This window comes from Colias eurytheme, chromosome 11 (genome assembly GCF_061535395.1).
Source record: "Colias eurytheme isolate Ceu_HAF_F1 chromosome 11, ilColEury1 Martin Lab GWU primary, whole genome shotgun sequence".
Classification (NCBI taxonomy): domain Eukaryota; kingdom Metazoa; phylum Arthropoda; class Insecta; order Lepidoptera; family Pieridae; genus Colias; species Colias eurytheme.
This window is the reverse complement of record NC_142990.1, coordinates 5,262,378-5,284,412: the sequence shown is the minus strand read 5'-3', so window position 1 is coordinate 5,284,412 and position 22,035 is coordinate 5,262,378. Positions and strand designations below refer to the sequence as shown.

Genomic DNA, 22,035 nt, shown 5'->3' with positions numbered 1-22,035 from the left:
TATGGACATACGATTAATAACTCAAACGTTTTTATGATTTGCACGTCATAAAGTGTTATAAATTATTTATTTTAATTTTATATAGATTATTATATGAGCATAGTTCCTTGTTAATGCAGTTTATGTAATAACGTTTCCTCTTCAGTTATAACCAAGTTATAACGTATAAATTAATAATTTTCTACATTTAAGGAAGGTTTTTTTATTCAATAATTATGAGCCATATTTGACTTTGGCTGTAGTTTATTTATACCATATGAAAACAAATATCAGATAACTAGGTGCAGTCCCGGTTTCGTGTGGGTTAAATAGTTTATGTTATTCGCTAAAGATATCGCTTTTTTGTGGTAATATTTCACATATGTTTCTGTCTTCCAACCTTTCTTCCCATGCGTAATTGTCAATCAGAATCCTGTCTCATTTCTTTTGTAGAATTCACATATTATTTACTAATACATAGTTACGTAGCAATATTTTTTACCAAGTAAATATATTTGCGTTCATATTTTGTTAGTTGATCTCCGAGCTCATAGCTCTACTCAAAACATTAAGAGGAGGTAGTTAAGGCAAATTTACAGATTATATACCTAATATGATGTTTATACTAATCTCCTTTTCCGATAGATTTAGTCTATCATGTTTTCCGGCAAGATAATGACGTTGCAATGACGTCACACATCTGGAACTTGCGAATTGCATACCGCTAGTGGGGCGCGTGACGAGCTAAATTGCACAAGAACGCATTCAACCCGCTTTTTCTATTACGTAAATGTGTATCAAAATTTGTATTCACGTAGAACAAGCGTGTTTACGTTGCAATGTAGGAAAACGATACATTTGTTTACATAAGATCACATTTAATGTGTTTTTTAAGATACTTTTTTTAGATGTTTTAAATAATGTAGTAACTACTTTATAAAAATAAATAAAAAAATACCCAAGTACATAAATTTAATCGTAGATAACTAAACAATTCTTTATATAGCTTCTATTGTGAAAATCATGGACGTCCATTGGCTTTTTAAATCTCGGACATTTAAAAGCTAATAAATACTCGTCTCAATGAATAATAGGTACAGGTTCCCTTAATGGTTATCTATTTACGCAAGTGAATTAATAGCTTTTACTTTCAACACGCCCACGCTGTTCTCGTTTACCGTTGGACAAATACACATAAAAAGAAAAACATAGTAATTATCTTTTTACTTTTTAATGATTTATGTTGTTTTTAATACAAAGAAATAGTCTTCTGGTAAGTTTAAATTTAAAAAGAATAGTATTGTCCCGCCTCGTGATCGAATTTTTTCTATTCTTTATAAATGTATATTTATAAAGCACTAGGTTTCCGCCCGCGGCTTCGCCCGCGCAGTCAAAGAAAAACCCGCATAGTTCCCGATCCCGTGGGATTTCCGGGATTGCCTATGTAGCCTATGTGCTTTCTCGGGTATCAAAATATCTCCATACCAAATTTCATGAAAATTGGTTCAGTAGTTTAGGCGTGATTGAGTAACAGACAGACAGACAGAGTTACTTTCGCATTTATAATATTAGATATAGTATGGATTATATTATATAGGATCTATTATTTTCCTATGATTATGTTTTCATAATTCTTAAAATTTTCGCATTTATTTACATATTTACGTAGCACATACGGTTGAATCATTGCACATATGTTTAGAATAAAGCAAAATCTTGCATATTATCAACTACGTAACGAGGAACATAAATTCGCGCTGCGGTAGAGCTTTACCTATAACTAGTGTTTTTTCCTAACAGCGCTTTTAGCGTAATTATTTATTTCTATGTGAAGTCATGTGTAACTTTCAACAGTTGACGTTGTACCGCCCTTGACATTTCCTACACTCCTCCGTTTGCTCGCATCGCAGACCTTTACTAAGGTTTAAACATTGCATATTGCAGATAGCATACATATTTATAACCCTCGTCATGAAATCGACGACATTTAAGAATTACGCGTGGTCAGGTATTACGCCAAACTAGCTTGAAGAATTTAAAAAGGCTCTATATTCCATAATTAAGAGGTTCAATTGTATATACTTCATATATTATTTACATACATAGTAATTACTAGGAATGAGGAAGTATCAGTTGAAAAAATGTATAAATTGACATAATGTATACAGTTTGTTAGAAATCAAAGCGAGTTTAAGGACTAGTTCAAGTCAATATCATATTATAGTGATTGATAAATCACTATAATATTATAAACAAAATAAGGATTAAAATTTTGACCTTGGTTATGTAGTATGTCAAAGCAGGCTCACAACTTTACGTTTAGGTATACCTACCTACTTAATATTAATGTTGTGTGAATTATTAAAGTTGTGATAGATATTTTGTTCAACTAAAAATTAGAATATAAAAATCAATTCCAATTTACCGATAATAATAAAACAGGATTGTATAAAGTTTATTTCTCGCATGCTAACTAGGAGATAAATTATTATATTTATAAACGTAATGATTAGAAATCGGAACACAGGAAATAATATATCTACATGATGTTTTTTTCTAAAGGGAAAATACATTACCATCAAATGTAAACAAAGCAATATTGTGGACGTAGTTGATTCATCATTACGGTACATCATTAGTAAACATTCGTTATACTGCAGTCTACGGTGATTGATGGATATCGAATATATTGCAAAATATTGCGAAGTACATAAATTATGAGACCACCATCTTAGTCTATCAGTAAGGAAAACAAAATATATACGAGAATAAATAACATTCAAAATAGCCTGTATTGGGATACATATTAAATAAAGGTAAGGTAAGGTAATGTTGGTTATTACTAGTAGTAACCGTTAATTTTAGCTTTACAAAAGAGATCGTCAAGATAATGGAATACGAGCGAATCATCTCTGTTTACAAATATCATGGATTAGGTAAGAGTTACTTTGTAACACAAAACCAGAAGGCGACCTTTAAGGGATATGATGTGTACAGTAGTTTCAACAATAAAATGTTAGTAGTACATGTACATTAAATCGTCTAAGAAAGTGCCTTTACAAAAAATAAAATAAAATATATCATAAACATGTAATCAAGAGGTAAAGAAAATGTTATGAATCTGATTGGAACTACATTTAAGATAATATAGTTTAATACATTAAATACGTTTCTCATTTATAATTATTTTTATGCAGAACAATCCAATGATAACGTTAAGCAGTAATTTCTACTAAAAAACATAACTAATAAAATACTGCCTCCTGGGCTTTACAATTAATCAGACATAATATGCGATTATGTATTCTTAGAACACTCGAAAGTAATATCATTATCAAATTCGTCATATTATGACCCTGTGGTTATTCTGAATACGTCTGGCGCCTCACGATTGCTTATAAATTATATCTTTAATGTATTTTGGTTTAATAGCATTCGTATCAGACTACTAATATAGAACAATTATCTCAAACCTCAGTGCCAGTAGCTAATTATAGGCCGGGATCGTCTCGACAATCAATCAATTGCAATTTGCAAATTGGCAGTTGTGTGCATTATTTCATCGATTCTCTGGTTTATTGGTATGAGATACAAAGTCTTTGTTTCCTTATTTCCTCAGTTTCGTAACATTTAATGAGTTGGCTTCGCAACAGGGGTGTATAATTGTAGGACATTGCAGTCGCATTAAAAACGTGACAAACTGTGAGTTTGTAAAGGCAGGTCGACGCAAGCTCTCGCTCGATGTAATATCAATTTGTCCGACGGCCTTGGCACACAAGCGTGTTAGTTTCACTCAACTAAATGGGGGCATAACTTTTTGTTCATAGTTTGAATTATTAGTATGAATTGGCGGGAAAGGCCTAATAGCGACAGACAGTAACTAGTCGCCTGACATTACAATGTCTATGTAAACACTTACGAAACGACTTCGTTCACCGACAGATGCGTCATTTTTAAGCGAATGTTTGAATAGTCTGTACCATCAGTTTGATTTCTACATTTACAACTTTTGTTTAGGTTTTTCCTCTGTATATCACGAATCCATTGTTCTTAGTTTGTGGATAAAGTTTGTAAAGATTTGAGATGTTTAACTTACCTCACTCCAAAGTAAAGTGCAGCAAGCGTGTCGGCTAAACGGTACGGTGTGGTGAACACCTCATGATGGCGCGCTTTTCCCCTCACTTCGCTCACTTACTACGGAGCATTGATGTTCATGTTCTGGATTAAAAAAAAAATATATTTTTCTTTAAATGTTTAGGCATATTGTTTATTTGTATTCAAATATAAAATCAAATACAGTAATCTTATAACTTTTCCTTTCCACAAATACTATGCAATAATGCATGTGATAGTGTACATGAAAAAAGTTATCAAAATAATTGATATTCGAAATGTTTAAATCATTGGTTTGTATTTTAAAATAATTAGGTGGTATTTTCTGAAGAAAATTATATCAAGGGTCATAAGAAATATAAACATACTTCAAAATTGAATAATTAAACATTATGATTAGCTATCATAATGTATAATAAAAACGCTAACAGCATACCAAAGATGTTATTGAACATATTACATATATATCTCACAATAATATATATCCAATACGCATGAATGTTAATGTTGCCAATTAACATTCATGCGTAATGATGCAGCATTAGTGATGTATTTCTATTTAATCCAGACAGTTGATGATAGAAATCGTATTACATATATGCTGATAAATAGACTTATATGTAATTATAATTTGATGCGCATACAATTGCTCCTCTCATGTTAAATCTATGAAATTCTCCACCAAATGTCATCTGCTTTATGTAATAGGTCAAATGTTAACTTTTTGACACAGGATATGTCGAAACATGAATGATCCAAGAATTTTTGATGATCATGATAAATCAATTTGTAATATAAAATCAATAGTTCAAAAATCGACATTAAATTATACATATGGTCTTTGTTCGATTCAATAGAAATCGTTAATAATATATTATCTAAACTGTTTGATATGTCTTTAATAATGTAGGTATAGTCTGTCCATGCCAGTAGACAGTGTTATTAATCCTCACCTCGCGACATGCCTTAGGTCACCTCATTAATGTTTGGTATGAGAATGTTAAATAGATAAGTCGTCAAATGCCATGTAACCGGTTTGGTTAATATCACTGCGCCTGTCTTGTGCCGGATGATATAATTGGTTAATGATCCTCCTAAAATATCAGATTGACAAAAGAATGAGTAGTTCCAAAGTTAGTCATTGCTATGTCTATATTATCCAATACCTTCTTAAACTTATTTGACTTGTTTCCTACCGTTTCTTATTTATACATATAAATTTTAATTTAATATGTGTGACGGATACTTCCTTTAGAGAGGAGAAGAAAGTTGAATACGATTAGCATCGCATAAAGGTTTTTATCGTAAAGAAAGCATGATATCCTGCAAGTGACAGTTGTACCGACACTGAACGTAAAGAAGTGTCGATCAGTGTTCATATAGAATTAAATGCGACAGTGAAATGAAAGCGTGCTAAATATTGATAGACCGGGAGATACTGACACAAAATTTCGAGTCATTTGTAACAGGATGGCGGTTCTACAGGGGTCTTAGTACGCAATGACAAAAAGAAAAACGATGGTGTGAACGCTGGTACCGGCGGCTTAGTCGCGTGGGCGTTAGTCGAACTCGTCGGAAAATAGCGAAAGTCAAACGATTTGTAACAGTATGGCACTTATTTTTCCTGTAAGTTTGAGGATCAACAAATATAAATACAAAATTTCAAAGATCTATGTGTTGGAAATCTTCACTTATATAAATTAATAATAAATTAAGTTTTCAAGTATGACAGCACTTTTTCCCCCTACTAGAAGTATGGCAAATATAATAATGGTCACATTTTATCAAATACTCTCCAAAAATCCAAATGCAATACTGGTACAAAAAGTTTGGCGAAATAAAAATTTTTTGCAGATTTTCGGCGGTATGGCGACCATTTGGAATCGTCCGAAAAGTATGGCATGGCGATTTTCGTAAATGGCTGCACGACGATAGTTACCTGTGCAAAAGTTAGCCTGGTACAAAAGGTTGAATAATTGTTTTATTTAAATCAACACATTCGCGTCGGTAAGGCGGGCTGTAAGTCACACCGGAAAAGTATGGCATGACACTACCGCCTACTTCTTTTTTATGGGCTATCGGTAAATTCTAAAATTTTTGTGTTACAAATCGTTTGACTTTCGCTATTTTTCCGACGAGTTCGACAAACGCCCACGCGACTAAGCCACCGGTACCAGCGTTCACACCATCGTTTTTCTTTTTGTCATTGCGTACTAAGACCCCTGTAGAACCGCCATCCTTGTTACAAATGACTCGAAATTTTGTGTCAGTATCTCCCGGTCTATGATGACTATTGAGTATTGTCGGCAGGGAGCAAAAAAATCAGCCTTTCAAGGCATTCCGCGCCGCCGCACACCGCACGCCGCGGCCTCGCTTTAACGAAATAATAACTATATTACAATTAACTGGGCTTATAATAAAATCTCACTCGGTTCAATTCAATTGGCGCCAATCAAAGGTGACAGATAAAATCAGCACGTTACGGAATAATTAGGTTTATTGAAAACTGTATGTGCTCATTGTTATTGAGGTAGAGTTTGATACAGTGCGGCATTCATTCGTCGATTATATTAACTCATGGTTAAATGACTACTTTATCTTATTAATTAGGTTTATTGAATTATATCAATCTTTTCAGTGCCCAGTGAATATTTAATAAATGTAATTAAAGCAATTGAAAAAAAGTTCAACTATTAGAATATGATCGACATTCACTCTCTAGTGAAGTGATATCCATACTAATATTATAAATGCAAAAGTAACTCTGTCTGTCTGTCACTCAATCACGCCTAAACTACTGAACCAATTTGCATGAAATTTGGTATGGACATATTTTGATACCCGAGAAAGGACATAGGCTACCTTTTATTGCGAAATATGTACCACAGGCGAAGCCGGGGCGGACCTCTAGTATATCTATATATCCTATTTTATAGGAAGCTGCTCTATGTTATCACAGATTATTATCTTTATAATCTGTGATAACATATGAGACTGATTATGATATAATAGGTACTTATATGGGTATAATAAATTAATCCACGATAGAAGAGGACCAATTATACAGTTTGAGCCAACAGTTTTCTACAAATTATACGTTAAGTAGGAATATAATTTGTACTCAAATTCAGACCATTACTATTACATTACTGCATTGTGTCCTACAAATAACCTAAATTGCTAATGGATTTTAAAGCACATGGAACGAAATATTAATCCAAACTATTCAATTACCTTGTTACATGAAGGTTGCAAGACCACCTATATGCTACCAGCAAGTTAATATACTGTTTAGAGATAAAATTACTAACCAATTATATCCATTAGTGGAGCGAATTGCATTTCGACATTATGATCATTGTTTGAAGCCTTGACGAAAGAATACGTAGTTAGTATTATGAATTCTTTGTGGTTCCGCATTACATGTTCGAACAATAGCTGTTTATTACCGTAGGATTTAGTATACAACATTATTGCTATATGTATGTGAATATCGAAATCTTTGGCTAATAGTAATTGTTAACAAGAAAGTTTATTATTTATATTTTCTGTGCGTGAAGTTATTTTGCGACTATACATAAATAATATGTAATAGATTCAGATAAATTTGATTCCAAAATTAAGTACTGAGAACTCCTATTTCCTATCATTCACTGGAACAAACAGTCGTACATATATCTCTAGGAGATTTATATAACAAGTTTTTAATTCACACACAATTCCCAAAGAAAATGTTTCGCGTCTCATATTAAATGAAATCCGGCTCAAATAGTACGTGCAACACCAAAAACCGTTGTTCAATGTACACGCATGGATAAAGCGTGCTTAATTATTGAACTAGACACACTCTGCGTACAATAGTAGCGTGGGAAAGACGGTGGCATTTAGCTATGTATGTATGTACGACGTACGTGTCGCATCTTCGATTACCTAACTACCGAATACGTAAGCGATAGCACGATGACTGTGAAGGTTCTTTTCGTCTTTTTATATGGAACTAGCTGCTCCGCGCGGTTTCACCCCCGTGGCTCCACTCCTGTTGCCCGTAGCGTGATGAAATATAGCCTATAACCTTCCTCGATAAATGGGCTATCTAACACCGAAAGAATTTTTCAAATCGGATCAGGAGTTCCCGAGATGAGTGCGTTCAAACAAACAAACAAACAAACAAACTCTTCAGCTTTATAATATTAGTATAGAATATAGATGTAGAGATTGGAGGCGGTTTTGAGCGGTGAACTTGTTACAGACTGCGTTACTTTTGTTTGGAATTATAATATTTTATAATACTTTTTTAAAGAGATTTGGCATATTGAGGATGTTTAGTTAGGTTAAGCATTAAGGATTTGGGTTATAATTACTAGTACATTTTTATATGTAATACAAAATATGTAATGTATGCAAATGCCGTCATTAATTTATCGTCTCATTTTCTTATTTCATCCAAATCTTGTTTCAAGAAATCTAATTTCAGAGTCTTACCTACCTAATTTAAATGGCATGATAAAGAAATACATAAAATTAAGAAGCTAGTTAATTAAAAAAAAGTATAAAAATGTCGTTATTCAGCTATTCAGCGTAGGTATAAAGCATGAGTTGTCACCAAACAGCCGTAGTGTGAATCCTTGCAAAACTCGTCGACCGGTCTCGGCTACGGGTTTTCCTAAATTATGTGCTGATATTTGTGTTTCATATTTTAGACTTTGTTTCTACATATACATATAAATGTCATGTATATGTTATGTCATCAAACTGCTTTACATAAGAACACGTTGAGGAAAATAAGAGCATAGGAAATTATATATTAACTAGCTTTAATACTTTATATCGTACTGATAAAAATAATCAGTAAAGTTTATGTATTGTTATATTTTTACACGTGTTTCGATTAAATTTATTCATGTGTGTATGGATAATTATTTAAAATATGTTATTTAAGGAAGCTGCTTCATTTGCCAAAAGTTAAGATAACATCATGAAATTATTTATTGCAATCCTCTTATCAGATTTGATTTAAATTGACTCATATTTAAGCTAGAACAACCGTATAATATTATCTATATAAATGTAACACATATTTAATAAAATATAATACCTGTTTATGACTTACTCGTGATAGGCCTCAGAAACCGCTCTATATAGTTTGTTATTTGTACGTGTGATTTTATATAAAACTAGCGGTCCGCCCCGGCATCGCCCGTGGTACATGTTTACGTTTACTACATAAGAACCATCCTCGTACTTCAAGGAATATTATAAAAAAAAGAATTAACGAAATCGGTTCAGCGGTTCTCGAGTTTATCGCTTATCAACCCATTCGATTCATTTTTATTATACGTAGAGATAATTATTTGACTTTATTGTGTTTATTATTTATTTTATGTCTGATATTGTAACATTGATCTACATATATATTTATGTACAATATGATAATGATAATCATATAATCATAACGAAGTCGAGGAAATACCGAATCATGTAATTATTATTGGCTTGTTAATACATTTCGTAACGTTTTCTTAAGCAGGTCAAAAGGAAAATAGTGGGTTAATCGCGTTTTGATCGCTTCCATTCGTATTTGCGAAAGAATGTTGTCGATTGCTTTTATTGTTACTTATCAAATTGTTTTGTTTATGGTTGTTATCATTTTTATTAACTCATTGTAAATATGTACTTCTTAGTTCAAATAGCTCCGGTGTTGTAACAAAATTCTGTCCTGTATTGGTATTTTATGGACTATGGCGGTATACATTGAACCAAAATGAGTATTTAAAATATATTTTTTTCAGTTTGTTTTTACATAGAAACCGGGTAGATAGATATCAGAAATTATACACGAATAAATGACACGATGTTAAGAAAAACCAATGCAGTCGAATTGTGACTGAAACAGGACAAGATATAGGACCAAGTCTTCGTTTTAATCCGGTCTTATCTAAATGAGCCTTTTGATTGTCCATTTGAATGATACTGAATCCAATACTGTACCTGGCGTACCTGTATTATAAGTTATCTGTTATAACATCGTTAAGTCACATTTATAGTACCTACCTACCTATTAAGCTCGTATTGTGTAGGTATAAATATTTCAAAATGAAATGGCACAAAAACACACAGGTAGCTAGGAAGAGCGTGAAATGGAACGGAAAAATTAACACTTTTTCATAAAAATATTGGGCCATAGAGCATACCTCACCGACCACAATTTCGATTGAGCATTTGTAGTCACGATTTTAATTGAGCGAAACTTCTTTAATTCTAATGAAATAAGAACAAACGTGAATAATATTACAACATCAACATAGCAAAGAAGATTATTATATCATATCATGAAGATATGTTTACAAATGAATGAAATTCAATTGCAACTAACTTTCATAATGAGGGGTACATTTGCGTATGCATATTTGAATATGTAATTCGCCAGTATCATGCCCTGATGGATGCGGAACATGAACATTATCGTTCAATACTACCAATGTGAATGAAACCATGTAGAAATGTAATAATTTGATGATTTTTTTTACGCTTGCCGGAAGCTAACAGTCACGTTACGCACGATATAGCTATTATAACAGCTGCTATTGGTTTTACAAAACAATATATCAATCTTATTACATTTTCCTGCTGTGTTTCTAGATGTGTATTAGTCAATCTTGAATTTTCACGTAACTGTTATAAATAACATATTAATAGTTTTTAATGCAAGCTCATAAGAATAAGAAAACTAGGAAAACTAGGAAACTAGGATTCAGAAGCACATTTTCGCAGCAAGATAATATTTAAAGTAGTTAAATGGATTATAAGAAATTTTAATACGTCTACCCTATCGATTGAATACAAATTTTTGAATAAACCTAACTACTATAAGTAGCTGCTGATTTAACTCTTCGAAAAATACACGAATCATAACTTTCTGTGGTGGTTAAAAGGTTCATTTTTGGGTGGTAACATCTAGAGATTTCGCTTTAGTTGCAAACCGCGACGCGGCGCTAACATAACTGCCTCATTTGCATTTTTACTTACACTCTTGAACCGGCTCGCAGTTACTATCACAATAGACAAGATCTGCATTCTGAATGCATATAAGAACCCTTTGTGTTTTATTTATATTCTGGTTAAACGAGCTGTGTCAGTGAATTTAGCGCTTTTTGAAAATTGTTCTCTTTGATATTAAAATAAAATAACACGACAGTTTGGCTGCAAAATTGTTATTGACACGTTTTCGGTCGTGTTAAATTAAAGTTGTTGCTTTCATTTTATTTCTTTGTGAATACTGACCATATTCCTACATTTCATGTGAAACATGGGGACATGAATAGATAAATAGGGTAATGATATTAATTTGTAAAATAAAATAAGAATAAGCACATAATATGTTTAGTGTAACTACGAATTTTCTTTTTGAAAAAGATAAATAATATTATAAAAAACTATGCAATACATAATATTTTAGTACATTAAAAATAAGTAGGTAAATATATATTTTCTCTTCGGCATATATTAGAATGAAGCAAATATTCAATAGAAAGTATCACCGTGCGTCATCTTCGTATATTTGATCAATTTCACCGAATTCCTGTTATACATACATGTAAATACATTATACATTTATTGAAAATGAAATAATTTATTTCTAAGCAAAAAAAAGCATTAAAAAAACTTTAACATAGACTAATGCATTCTAATAAAAATATTTACAGGATGTTCAAAATTAAGGAAATCATGTAATTAAATATTCATGTTTGTAAACTGCGAGGAATGTAACCTTTTAATAAAATAAATAAAAAGAAGACGTGAATACCATCGATAGGAATGCACACGGTGATTTGCAAATCCGTGACAAGTTTTATTCGAATGATGGGCTTTTAGCTCTCAGCATACGTCACACGATAATCCCATTTGTGACAGGGGTATTGCGAAGGCGGCTAATTGTACAAGTGTCCGAATGATAAGTTATCAACATCACTCTGGTCACGATTTAGCCAGACCACTCGTAACTTTCTACATTACGAGCATCGAGTGACATTTGCGGACCTCGCCGTCATTTATTGTCCTCGTTCATTCACATGTGACCTTCTTAATAAGTCCGATAAGTCTAGATTGATAGAAAGATTACAAATAGGTAGGTACTGCGTCAAATATCAATACGAAATGTGGATTATTTATTATACCTGGGATACGAAATCATTGGAACGTTCTAGCACCTGCACATAGCGTTCGTGTTGAACGTAGTGATTGTAATTATTTTAATTTAGTAACGGTTTTTACGTTGAAATATGTTGAAGTATGCATTAGAACGGATATCATGTCACAGTTAGTAAACTTGTTGCACTTTGACCTTGCACGTACCACTTTCAAAATCCCGCATTCCGCACAGCTACGTTGTAGAGAATTCACGATCCATAGTTCTATTGTTCGGTAATTTAGCCTCACACATCGGAATTCCTGAATCACTAGCTCCTTAGTCCTTACCCTTTAACGGCGATTCATTATTCCACGACCTTTGCAAATACTCTTGAGAAACTGCTCTAGGACGTTCATGTTATGCAATTTATTGGAATTGTTGAGTGTAGTTATTTGATTTTTAAATAAACAAACCAATTAGTACTGGAACCAATCGGTGTTTAAAAATATCTTTATTTGTTATTGTAATCATAAACCTCTCCATCATCAAACAATATTCGTAAACACTTAAATATTATGAGGACATTTCAATGTAATTTCTACCGCAGATATAAATGCTCATAAATTAGCTATCTATTATTATAGGCTGACAGTTTATATTCATGACTATTTTTTAATATAATAAAAATATGTATATGATATCATTTAGAGTTTAGACCAACAAACGATGACGTTCAACACATTATGTAATTTAATATTATAAATATGCAAATCGTATACTACTTAATTGAAGTGTAAACTTCCCTCATGGTAGGTATGAAATAAGAAGGCATTGAAAATGTTTTCTTAATTAAATGTAACTTTGCTGCTTGGGGTAAAATGAACTGAATAAACTTTGAGAATCTTAAGTCTGTTAAATTAACTTTTGGGGTTGCGGTAAGAATTTCTGGATTTAATAATACAAGCGTAACTAAAGTATTTTCTATTCACGTAAAGCAGATGACTGTAAACCTAAACACGACTAATTTAAGTACATTTATTATTTTCTCTTCAACTAGACAAGTTTGAAAACAAGTCGAGGAGACATCACGAGGTTAGCTTGCACACGCATTTCCGACATTTGCGGGTCGTCGCCATCAAGTTTCTTATTAACAAATAATTAAATATGTTATATAAATAAATATATTGTACACATGCTAGTTTGTTCATCTTTTACGTCGTAATCGAGTGATCCGGAACGGAAAACGGAATAATAGTCGGTATTTTGAGTTTAGTCTATAAAGAGGCAATAATATATTTTATCACTTTAAATCTCAGCAGGCAAAACTCCAATAAATATTCATTAGGAAAATCATTGACTGATTCTTGAAGGTATCGTGATACTTTCGGAAATATACAATCTTTATTTATTTATTTATTTATTTATTTAAATAAATAAATAAATAAAGATTACAATACAATTACAATTAATATACAATCTTTCTGTTCGGAAATATACAAATGTTCTTCTGAATATACGGATATCTATTTAACACGTCGGAAATGTTTACTTATCGTGTTATTTGAAGTGAATTTCACTTTGAATTCAACCTAGCAAGGGCAATATTATTAGCAGATATGAAACTAAACTTATAATTTGATCATTAATGTGCGAATTAGTATGCTCAGAAATTCTTTGCACTGTTTCTTTAGAAATATAAAGTCATAAATTGTAAACTTCTTACAATATAAGCACACTACACGTTATAAAGTCTATAGTCAAGGCTAAAGGATATTCTCAGTTTTTTTTCTAACTTCAACTATGTTTCAACGGGACTTTAAAACTAACGGGAACTATGATAAAAGTGTATCTTTAAGCATACTTTCAAACTGAAGTGCCTTCTCTATTCCTCTACACAGCCCGATGGGACAAAATTTTAATATCTGAAGAAAAATCAGATATCCAAAGAAGTAACGACGAGCTTCACATACAAAAGAGCATTTAAGATTTATTATTACGTATTTAAAACACACGAAATATAACCTTTAAGTTGTGGTAAATGATGAGCTTTTTCTAGTAGACATTTAAAACACAGCCCAAGGCTATTATAACATTAAAGCCATTAATAATAACAGTTCTGTTTTTCTTTGGCATATTTTAATCTTCAAATCAAGGAAAGACAACGAACCTTTGTGTGCAATGCTTACATAATTGGAGAAGGTTTTTAAAAAGTTATTTAATTTCACCTTGGACATCAACGAATGTAAAAAATAAAGCAAGTAGACTTCGTTCTTTAAATTTTCAGTCACATACCGATTTATGTAATACAGATAGTATATTATGCTGTGAAATCAGGGCTTTACAAAGTTTACAAATATTACCTGACATGGCACAGATAATAAATTGTAGTGCATATGCATGCACAGCCTATAAATTATTATATATTGCTATTTAAACTTGTATGCAAGGGGCACTGACCTGCACATCTTATGTCGCGTGAGAGCTCTCTGATTACATATCGTTTGTGATTAGGCTCATTTCTGACTATTAGCGCTATTATTTTGATGTAATCATTATTTTGTATAAAAATTACTCTTGTGGTAGGGTTTGCTATGTGTAACTTTTAATTACGTTTTCAATTCGCTATACATTTGGCAACATCGTAATTATCCGCAGATTTGTTAGAAATTTGGTTACCGCGAAGTATGCAGTTTGACGTGTGCTTTTCGAATAAATTAATTATTAATTAATGAGGCATAAATTCCGAAAATTAATGAATTTGGTTTGGAACAGTGCAATGTGGAAGAGTACGCAATAACTATTATAAAGTATATTTGTGAACCGAATAAAAACGGCGATGTTATCTTGATAAAAACTTATTCGCTTTTGTAGTTATTGTATCGAATTTAGTACAATAATCAAATGTTTAGATACATAATAGAGCTTTATTGTTACAATGTTGCGTTTGATAGCACACTCCAATGAATGTGAATAAGATATTATAGCTTAGCACAACCTTTTTTACACTGTAATATTGTAATTTCTTTTTAATGTGTAATATTGTATTCACAAAATATTTCCTGATAATGTATTAATGTTCCATTTTAATAAAAGTTTAAATAGTCGTGTTAATACGTAAGAACTCTTATTCTCACAGGCAGTCAGGTAAACGAGTTTGATAAAAACCTTGATATTATATTCAGTACCTGCGTAGTTACCGTGGGTGTATTATGAAATACACACGTGTTCGAAAGGACTTATTCCTTGATACTTTAGCAATTTAGAACGAGCCGTTTTTGCAAACAATTAGTAAATAGGTCAGTGTATATATTCACGTATGTTACGTTGCAATGTTGCTTCATTGCTTGCGTCAGACTGCACGCGGCGCATCGTACTGTAATGATGTCCACACATACCTTCGAACAACATTGGTCGTAGGTTGGCTCGTCTATTTGTTGGTATGCTCTATGGTTTGGGAATGGTATATCTATGATTGATCAGCATCTTAAACCCAATTGAATTGAGTCTCATCTCATGCATGATAATAGGTGAAACGACCTGTTTATTTTATGTTATGATTTTTAACAACCGATACGATACTGAGGAAATATCACTGACTTGAAAGAACTAGGTGAAAGAAAATGAGGGTGGTTTTATATAAGGACTAATGCCTACGTAATACATTAAAATTTAAAATCAATAAATTTAAATTGAAGTAATGTTTTAATTGTGCCAGATGAAAATGGGGATTTTCATTTTCATTTGGATAAAAGCTGGGTTATGTTCGGTATAAATTTAAAATTATATTATTTTATTGTCTTGTCTTTCTGCACGCTGTGTAGTGTGTACCCTGGGAAATCGACTTGTAAAGTACCTAACACACTATTTTGTGTGAAATTTTAAGGTGGTAACTCAATTTTAATACATATACGAGAATGAACATATTATCTCTATATTTTACATCAGTGCTAGAGCCAAACACATATAACCATAATTCTTAACATCTATTTTGTATAAACAGTTATAAATTGAAGAATATTTCCACTTTAATGTATAAAAGTATTTTGTATTCTATCCATGTTCAGTATATTCTACTATCGTAGTCTTCCTACAATTGCGATTTACACGCCCCATCACATATTATATCAAAGTGTACAATCTACGTGCCGTTGATCTACGGAAGACGACTATCAAATAACTGTAAGTCGAGCACAACGTACAAGTGACCGACTTAAGATAATAAACTGAAATCTAATATCGCAAAGTCTTCAACACGAAATAATTAGACCTTAAGTTTGTGACACAGCTTAACGCACCGTCGCGTCGCGTCTTGTTTTACTCACAATGTTAAGATTTAATATTAAATTTGCAAAGAAGGAATATAATATAGTTTGTATGTGCATTACGTGACTATCTTACCTAGTTTTATTATTAATAAATTCATTAAAAAGAATTATATAACACAATTAACTGGTATTTTTACTCCAAAACATTTTCAACATCTAAAGAGAAAATAGCGGTAATAATAATAGATTTATATTTGTACTTCCGTGATCTAGCGAACTTTTCTTAGAGTTCACCTTGAAGTGTGGCCAAAAATTTAAATCAACATCAATTTGCATAAAGTGCAGCCAAACCAATGACGTCAGCAAGCGCCCGTCCAAAAATGATAATTATTATAATAAAAAGTGTCTTTGATTACCACCGCCGGTAGTCATTGTGATATTTCGTTACGCCTCATTGCTAACGTCAAAGTGCACTTTGATTGCAGCGATTACAAATGTGAAGGTCGGAAATGTCAGTTGTCAGAAATAGCATCGGCGGGAACTCTATCAGAAGTAAAGTATGTGTCGTAATGATACTCAACTCAAATAAAGAAATAATACTTCACACGCGTTTATTTTTGGAAGCAATATTGTGTGCGTTTTAAATGTGAAGCAACGAGGAGGTACTTATGGATTCTCCTGTCTTGGCAAACGCCCACACTTTCAACAACTGTCTTCTTCTTTTATGCACTAAGTTGGCAAACCTGTTCATAAAAAAACGCATAGAAAAATCCTACGTGTGAAAACGTTGTTTTAGAGTTTAAGTATTTAAGTGTTCAATTTGAAAATTTAGTATCATTTATCAGCTAAGAAATGGAATTATACGTAACGTTGTTTAATATTTATCTCCGATACTAATTCATTCACTAATTCATATAATAATTAATTTATTTGTATTATAAATAAGTATAAGCCTCATTGCTCGTAATGACTTGATTTCAACACTTCCTAAAGTAATAGCGTAAATTAATTTTGAGCGGCAATCATTTATCAATAATGTTATTATAAAACTTTTGCTACCGATTAGACAACAATGTCATTAACCCAATTAGCAAATATTTTTACGAGCTCACCAAGTCCATAAAATTTCATAATAATATCTGGTAATTGCCATGCATAATATTATAATGGCAGAAAACAAGTTAAAGTGTAATTTTTGAGATGTTTAGTGCAATTAAAGTAAGAAAGGGTGGAAAATATGGAAAATTGATACATTGTTTTGGGTCGAGTGTTTGCAATTTTTTATCAAGGTCGAAGTTCAGATAATTGTAATTAGGTATTAATTGCATGACCTATATGACAAACACACGTGCTACCTATATATTATCTTAATGAACAGATATTTTGCTTGTATATTTTTAGTTATGCATTTTAAATACGTCGATAAAAATAAATATACTCAATGTCGATTTCAAAGAATATCATGTGGTCATGTATTTAACTATAATTTAAATAATCAATATTGTTTGAGCTAAGTTGGTTGATTTTCCAATCATGAGATAAATCTTTAAGGCGATGAACACGTCATAATGCTTACTATTGCATTTTAACAATAAGACATTTCACAGTTGACACTTTTTATTCATTCCACAATTTATATAAATACGAGGTTAGTAATCTTGTAAATCTATTTGGTAGATACGTACATTTCAAATGTATCATATTTTAGGGATTTTTAATATAACAGCAAATACTGTTGAAATTGAATTTTGAATTATATAAATGGACTTTAATTCTACAAAAGATCTATTCGGAGTAAGTACTTAATACATGCGCAATGTACAGTCCAATAAATTAAGTTCTTTACGGCTGTGTAAAGAATAAATTTCATTAGAATGTAACCCAAATGTTACTTGACATTTAGTACCGCAAGATGAATACATTATTAGCTATATATTATATACTAAAGATCATTCTAACAGTGTCAATGTATTGAATATTACTTCGTCCTGTGCATTGCAAATCAGATAGGGAAAGCAAAATGTCACGTATATGTAATTCGTGAGTAAAATATACAACCGGCGTTAATAAGTTTACTTTCGAGGTTTTCTATATTAGACTGGGGTAGAAGCCTTTGAAAATAATGAAAAGATAAAAAAAATCGCAGTCGGATGAAACCCATTAGAAAAGGAGGGGAATATGATAAAAATGTAAGGAAAAATAAATTACGGTCAATCCGAGTTCGGGAAGCGGGAGGGGGGAGCTTTTAAGAGAAAAAAATGGTTTCTCTCGATTTCCGACACAACTACAAGTCCTATAGAAAAAAGTTCAATGGCAAAGTTGTAGGTAATTAAAAGTTCTACAACTTTTGTATTCACAATTTTTTCACATAACCTAAAAATTTAGGTGATAAATTAAAAAAACCAAGTTTTTGGTCTTTTATTTCTATCTACTTCAAAATTTATTTTTTTTCTACGAAATTTGGTGGAAACTTACTTTATTATGTCCCAAATACACTGTAATTTATTTGATTGAAAATATTTATTTTTTCGCCTTATTTTGAATAAATACCAAAAAAACAACCTAATTTTCAATCGAAAAATCACCCGTCAAAATATCAGCTTTTTTCAAAAACTTGGAGTGCCTTTTATTCATTGAAATCTCTACTTTCATATGGTGTAAAAAAAATAAACACCACCATAGTAAATGTTCTCAGGAAATGCATACAAACAGTCTGAAAATTAGCTTTTACTAAATCAGGCACACTTCTCGAACTACCTGAAATGTTTTTATCGACATCATTTTGCTTTTGAATATGCTGTAAAATATTAAACTTAGAACAGATAATTATTTTTCTTTTGAAATATTACCGAAAAGTCGATACAAGAGAAGATATAGAGTTCAAGAATTGTGCCTGATTTAGTAAAAGCTAATTTTCAGACTGTTTGTATGCATTTCCTGAGAACATTTACTATGGTGGTGTTTATTTTTTTTACACCATATGAAAGTAGAGATTTCAATGAATAAAAGGCACTCCAAGTTTTTGAAAAAAGCTGATATTTTGACGGGTGATTTTTCGATTGAAAATTAGGTTGTTTTTTTGGTATTTATTCAAAATAAGGCGAAAAAATAAATATTTTCAATCAAATAAATTACAGTGTATTTGGGACATAATAAAGTAAGTTTCCACCAAATTTCGTAGAAAAAAAATAAATTTTGAAGTAGATAGAAGTAAAAGACCAAAAACTTGGTTTTTTTAATTTATCACCTAAATTTTTAGGTTATGTGAAAAAATTGTGAATACAAAAGTAGTAGAACTTTTAATTACCTACAACTTTGCCATTGAACTTTTTTCTATAGGACTTGTAGTTGTGTCGGAAATCGAGAGAAACCATTTTTTTCTCTTAAAAGCTCCCCCCTCCCGCTTCCCGAACTCGGATTGACCGTAATTTATTTTTCCTTACATTTTTATCATATTCCCCTCCTTTTCTAATGGGTTTCATCCGACTGCGATTTTTTTTTGTTTCAAAAATTATCTACTCTAGTCTATATTTGCATCCTTTGATCAGACGCATGCCGAGTGTACGATTAACCACATTTCTATGTAACTTTCAAATATCACGCTCCTCTGTCCATACACAATTCTTGGTCTAATTTATATCAAGTAAAAGTTGTTATGTACAAGTCACTCAATGCTTTCATGATATTGCTAAATAAAATATATGGGCAATTATTAAAATGAGGCTGAGTTGTTGTGATTAAAATATTTATTTTCATTAAATATGAATAATTAACTACTTGTCCAGAGGAATGTTGTTATACTATTAATTAGTTATAAACAGTACGGTAATTAATCATACTTCGCTATAAGGTTTGATAAATATTTTTCCATTTGAACTACAAGGTCGTTGGAAATGCCAAAACGGCTAAAATGTTGGAATATGTTATAAACGAGAATAGAAGAAGACTAATTGAATAAACAATTTAATGTGAGATACTCGTATAATATTTTCTATGCTTCACGCATCGGATTGAATCATTCAGGTTGTTTCAGCATTTGCGTAAAATAGATCAAGTCATACCTGCAGTGCTATCTCGTAACCGATTGCATGTATAACATAATAATAAGGTCCAGTAATATCTCGACGGTTGACTTCTACGTTCCCAAGGCGGTAACTCGTATCTACGATAACATAAACCAGTTCCGATGGTTCGATTGCAACTCCGTAATCACAGGTACCGAGTAGCCTGGTGACCAATTATTGGAAAACGGACTTCTACTTACGTCACTCTATTTGCAAAGCCTATAAGATACAACACCCGTTCGCAATCTCTCGGTCTATAAAGACCGCAGATTTTTTCTAAAACTATTGATATTAAACAAACTTTTATTTATATTTGTCTTTAAATATAAAGTGTCGTAAGCAGAATATTTTTTCTTACTACTTAACTAATTCTATTTACTAAAAATAACAAAAATAACTTACGTTCAAGTGAGCGTAACATCCAAAAGCGGCGATTAAAGAACTATAAAATATTTAAATTCTCATTAACGTTAATATTCAACGTTAAGAAAAATTATGCACGGTATTCACAATGTGTATCCGATCCACAGGAAGTGAAGGTCACATAAAGAAATGGGTAAATATCACTCGTAACGATATATCGATTATCGAGAAAAAGGTCGATAGAGATACGTAATGCCGCGCGCTTAGAGTTGGCAAAACTGACGTACGGAGCGCGCAGGCGCCGCCAAGGTATTGTTAAAAGTTACTTTTACTTGCAAGACTTGTATACCTCTAGGCAGTTCGCTTGAGACCTCGTTCATTGCTTTGCGTCGTTGCTACTTTGCCACTGCGCGTATGAGAAAGAGAAAAATAGAATTTTCTCAATTTATCGCGCTAGTTTCATAAAAGATTATCAAGAGTGTATACTTAAATATAAAGTATGGCTATTGGCTTCGGTTCATTGAAATTTTAGGCGAGTATTGCATTACTTCCTTGCGTGGTAAGTGAGGGTGAATGGACATTAAATCATTACAACATTTATGCAAAGTTTTTTACCTCCTCGCTCATTATGAAATGCAAATCAAATAAGTTGGCTACATTGTGCTATTTATACTTCTGAAGAATTATAGTTTCATATTGTACTAAAGAGGATTTAATGTAATCATTTTACATTGCTATTAAAACTATGCCATCTTACTAAATTGAAGCGTGTGTTACAATTGTTGCAGTAATTTTAAAATAGACTTTTTTTTAATAATATTAGACAATTTAAATTTTCGCTGCAATGTTTTTTATAGAAAGTTAAATATTGTCAAGGATCATTGCAAAATGGTTGAGCTATATCCAATAATTGACGTCGCCGTACAACGCTTCATACTTATGCTTTAGTTTCAGCATGGACTAATATATATATTCTATTAGTCCATGGTTTCAGTTAAATCTTGAGTCCTTAAGTATAAGTAATTTAGTAATTACTACTTAATTAAGTCCTTAAGTATAAGTAATTTGCAGTTTTACTTGTGTTTTATAGTTAAAACACAAGTAAAACTGCAGTATTATTGTT

General features: G+C 31.8%; 1 protein-coding gene across 2 annotated transcripts in view; it reads right to left on the bottom strand.

Annotated features, from left to right (window-relative positions):
• LOC149904552 (uncharacterized) overlaps window positions 1-21,253 on the bottom strand; it is a 36,221-nt gene extending 14,968 nt beyond the window's left edge. The window contains exons 1-2 of one of the 2 annotated variants that reach the window (XM_090106925.1): window positions 20,952-21,253; window positions 4,076-4,197 (exon numbers count right to left, since the gene is read on the bottom strand). The gene's annotated coding sequence lies outside the window, so the exon portion shown is untranslated. The remainder of the gene's footprint in view (window positions 1-4,075; window positions 4,198-20,951) is intronic. The other variant, XM_090106924.1, reaches the window with a different exon arrangement.
• Between the last annotated feature and the right edge of the window lie 782 nt (window positions 21,254-22,035).